Here is a 4,973-nt window from a genome sequence, read left to right as displayed (position 1 = left end):
GTTACAATAGTCTTAGAAAATTAATACAATGATAAATATTCAATGTTGAAACTTTCATGTTCTATTTTGAAATTTTAAGTATATTTTATGTTCTGCAGTTCTCAAATGTCTGCTGATACTAGATATTCATTCACATATGAAAATGAGGCAATAGCTTCTGCTTCCACTAATGAAGGTGTTACCAGCATGGGGTCTGCCATGCTGCTTTACAAAATTGGATACAATATATGAGCAAATTTTTGAAGCTGTTTAATTTCAGTCATTGCAACAAAGGAAACCAACAAGATGTGTCTTTTGATAACTAAAGTTTTCTCCCAGAAGGTTTCTTTCTTTTTTTACCAAGGCACAAGGAGGAGAAATCAAAACATCCTTGGGGGTTCTCACTGAATTGATGAACAGCAGGTAAAGACTTAGGAAGTGAAGGTGGCTAGAATTTGTAGAGTAGAACGGCAAGGAAGAAGAAGACATGTAGAGATAGAGATCTGGAAATTTGCATATGGATCCCTTGAATATTTGGCAGAATACTACAGGCAGTTATTATGACAACTTATGATGGTTTGACTTAAGATTTTTCAAGTGTACAAAGGTGCAAAAGTGATACACTTCCAGTAGAATCTGCAGTGTGAATTTTGAGATTTCATCTTCCCCCAGGCTAGCCATCTATAGCTAGCCATCTATAGCATCATACTCTGTCATGACTCTGGGCAGTGGCAGTGAGGTATGGGGCCAGAGGATAAACAACAAATGTTCTATAGTATATTGTATTGCCAGTGATTTTTGAATATTGTGTTTTGTGTTTTTGCATCCCATCCCATTTCTTTTTTTTCACTTTCAGTAAAGTATTCAATAAAGTATTATAAATTAGGCTTTGTGAGGAGAAAGACAGATATCAAATTATTTCACTCATATGTGGAATGTAGAGAAACAAAAGATAATAATATACAAAACTAGCCCAACAAGTCCCTAGAAATCTGACAGTAGAAGTAAGACTTCCATAGGGTGGGAATAGGGAGCAAATGTGAGAGGGGCCCAGGAGAGGGTTATGGGTCCTTTGGTATTGGGTGTGGTATGGTTACATATATCTGAAGAAGTGTGAACCTATACTTCTAAATCATATACAGTGTTATAAAGCAGTCTTACCTCAATAAAAAGTAGACTTTGTGTTAAATGATTTTGCTCAATTTAGCCTAATGTAAGTGTTCTCACCACATTTAAAGTAGGGTAGGCTAAGCTATGATGTTTAGTAGTTATGGTGTATTAAATGTATCTCCAACTTAGGATATTTTCAATTTATGATGTATTTACCAAGATACAGGCCCATCATGAGTCAAGGAAGATCTGTAATCTGAAACTGTACCATGACACTACAGACTAGGTTAAAAACAAAAGCTGGGAACATACAAGCTAAACAAGTTCTAGAGCTCACATAGGGTTAAGAGACATTTCTACTAACCACAGTGAAGAGAACTTATAGAAAACCAGGGGTATTTAATAGAGAAACAAGGGCCTCCCCTGGTGGTGCAGGTGGTTGAGTGCCACTCTATGAAGCTGTCCACAGCTTCTGCAGCGCCAGTTCAATCCTGGCCAGCCGGCGAGGGTCCCACATGGCATGGCAGACCATTCCTGTCTCGCCCCCTGCTCCCCTCATCAGTGTATTTCGTCAGTCTGCCTGTTCTGCTCCTCATTCTGTCTCTGGTGAATCCTCTCACCCTCCCGCGCATCTGGCCTGTCCCCCGTTCTTGTATAAATAAATAAATAAATAAATAAATCTTTAAAAAAAGAGAGAGAAACAAGGAGTGTTATGTTATAGCAGTGGGGCCAAATAAGCATTAGAATAAACGTTGCTTTACATTTACTCTAAGTTTAAAAATGAGTGTTGAAATGATCAGGTGATTTCCATATAACTAAATTGCCTGGCAAGCAAATTTAACAGTCATTAAAAGAAGACAATGAGGTGCCAGGCTGTCACCTGACTACCAAACATGTCCCTGGCTGCTGTGTGCGGGCTCCCAGACTGAAAAGAAGGCCGTGAGGTGGCCACAGCCGTGGTCAGAGTATAGGATGAATCAGTGTAGAAGAGAAAATAACTGCAAACTGACTGACTACTAATGAAGATGATGTTTTATTTTTGTGACATACATTTGTAGCATCTGTAATAGAAATGATGGCTGGCAGTGGTGAAATTGATCACTCAATAAACATACTTTCTAGGAACAGAAAAGGGAATGAGTCCTGTTCTAATACCACACCTTGTCTAACTGTTCCTGAAAGTGCCATTTGTCTTCAAACATGTGTTCACCCAGTCAATCTACCTTGTAAGCATGTTTTCTGTTATCTGTGTATAAAGGGAGCTTCATGGCTGGGGAAGTGATGTGCCCTCTCTCAACAAGAAATTCTAGAGGATTTCCTTGATAAAGCAACTTTATTGTCACCAAAAGAATTCAAGGGATCAAGTAGAGAAAATGGTGAATATGCATGGTATTATGAAGAAATGGGTGGTGGCAGTATGATGAGCATACTAGTAAGCTGGAAGATGCTTAATTGCCAGCTTTCTGTATGTTGCTGATCTTGAAAATATGGTTCAATATTGGAGAAATGAACATGGACTCCACAGGAAGATTAAGCAGGATATAATAGATATACCAAAGAAGGGAGTGGCTAGACTTAGGCTGAACTGTGATGCTAATATCACAAACCTAGCAATAGAGAGCTCTGCTGATGGAGCAGACAGTGTATCAGCACAGAATGGAGCTTCTGTTCAGCCTCTGGTATCTTCTTCTATAAGGTCCCTGGTCTCAGTAGATGGTCAGTGAATAAGCCCTGCAACACCATTCCCTGATGCAAGCACTTCTCTGGAAGACTCTTTTACTCATTTACAACTCAGTGGAGACAGCATAGCTGAAAGGAGTCATAGAGGGGAAGGTGAAGAAAATCATGAATCATCATTTTCAGGCAGGACACCAGCACCAGACACCTCCATTGAAGAAACAGAATTAATGCCAGTAGTGATAATGAGGATGTATCTGTGCTTGTTGTACACTCGATCCAAAAGAAACTTTTGGTTCCTAATGCAAACCAGACAGTATGCGATCGATTAGATCAATCAGGAACTGACTGATAAGTAGCAGGGGCTGGCAGAGTCTGTGTCAGATCTAGAAGGCCTAATGGACAGTGCACAGTAGCTGAAGTTTAAATTAAAAAAAAATAGTCTTCAGCTCCAAAAGAAAAAAGAAGGTAATGAAATTTAAGTATTGAATAATGTAACATTCATAATGTTCAACTTCCAGTGAAGAATTACTAGACTAGTAATGATGCTGAAAATATGACTTCTAGACAGGAGAAAAATTAGCCAGTGTTTCTAAAGACTATTGCCTGTTTCCTAATTCAGAAACTACAGGTACAGGTATGATGGAATTCACAGAAAATTTAGAGTGGTTCTTATAAATATGTTCAAATTTTTAAACAAAAACAAAAATAATGAAGAAAGAAATAGAAGGTTTACCGAAGAACCAAGTGGGATTTCCAGAGATAAACTATACAATATGTGGAATGAAAATTTCACTGGATGAATGTAGTAGCATTTAAATACTGCAAATGAAAAGATCAGCAAGCTTGAAGATGCAGCAAAAGAAATTATACTGTAAAAACAGAGAACTCCTGAAAAATAATTAATGAAGACTCCTATGAGGCAATTTCAGGGCATTAAACATATGTGTAGTTGAGGTCATAGAAGGAGAGAAGAAAAAGAACTTACTTTTTAAATTTTAAAGAATAGCAAAAAAGTTTTAAAATCTGAAGAATAGCAAAAAATTTCTGAAGAGGACTAAAAATTTAAAAACTACAAATCAAAGATTAATGAAAGTCAAGCAATAAAATCACTGCAAAGCATGCAATAATTTAATTGTTAACATCAGCGATAAAGAGAACACTTAAAGATCAGTCAGGGGAAAATATAGCTAGGGAAAAATAGAAAAAAATTACTAAAGTTTCTTCTCCACCAAGTGTGAGTCAGAAGACAAATGGAAAAACATATTTAAAAACTGCCAATTTAGAATTCTATATTTTAAAAAGTTTTCAGGCCCTCCTGACTCACCATTTTAGGCTAGGGACCATTTGATTCCCTCCGGAATCCACCTAGACTGTTTGGAGCTGGGAAAGAGCTGCCCCCACATCCACAGGTGAGTTGAAGAGCCCCCACAAACCAGGCCCCATCTGGTCACCAGTTGGAGCCCAGAGGGGGATACAGGCATTTGGAGCCTGGCAGTCGATCCTGCCACTGCAGGGCAGTCTGTGGTGCCACAAGACCCACCTTGGATTTAAACAAATACAGAAGTAGGAGATTCTCTGTGACAGTGACCACTAACATATTCATAGTACCACTGCCCTACTGGAATTATGGCATAAGAGTTTTTAACTCAATTGGACCAACAGTCTCTGACACAAAAAGAATACACCAAAAACATGTTGGCCAGTACCAGTGGCACAGTGGCCCAATGCATAGGACAAATTAGAAAACAAGCAGCAGGGAGAAGAAAAACTATAAGCAACCAAGCAAGTCCTCAGGGAAAAGACACACCACAAAAAGAAAATCACCCACCAGAATGCAACAACAGTGACTTAGAAGAACTTCTGAGCCTTCCAGAAAGAGAATTTAAAATTGCCATAATTAAAAAAGTAACAGAAGTCATAAAGGAAAAAAAATGACAAGGGAAAAATAATCAATGATCAGAAGAATAAAATTGAGTCCCTAAAGAGCGAAGTGAAAGAAATGCAGGACTTTCAAGGATTAATGGAAGAGCTAAAGAACTCTGGGAAAAGCAGTGAAGGCAGAATAGACGAAATAGAAGAATGAATTAAGTAATCTCGAAGACACAGAATAAAAATAAACAGAAAAGGAAAGAGAAGTACAAATGAAAAAGAATGAAGAAAGACTTGGAACTATCTGACCCCATGAGGAAAGGAAGTATAAGAGT

The 4,973-nt window shown here is 38.1% G+C and overlaps 1 pseudogene; it reads left to right on the top strand.

Moving 5' to 3' along the window:
• The first annotated feature begins 2,156 nt into the window (after window positions 1-2,156).
• Window positions 2,157-3,193, top strand: LOC119245008 (E3 ubiquitin-protein ligase RNF146-like; annotated as a pseudogene).
• The last annotated feature ends 1,780 nt before the right edge of the window (window positions 3,194-4,973 follow it).

This window comes from Talpa occidentalis, unplaced genomic scaffold (genome assembly GCF_014898055.3).
Source record: "Talpa occidentalis isolate TD23 unplaced genomic scaffold, MPIMG_talOcc4v2.1, whole genome shotgun sequence".
In the NCBI taxonomy this organism is placed as follows: Eukaryota; Metazoa; Chordata; class Mammalia; order Eulipotyphla; family Talpidae; genus Talpa; species Talpa occidentalis.
This window is presented reverse-complemented; position numbering and strand designations above follow the sequence as displayed.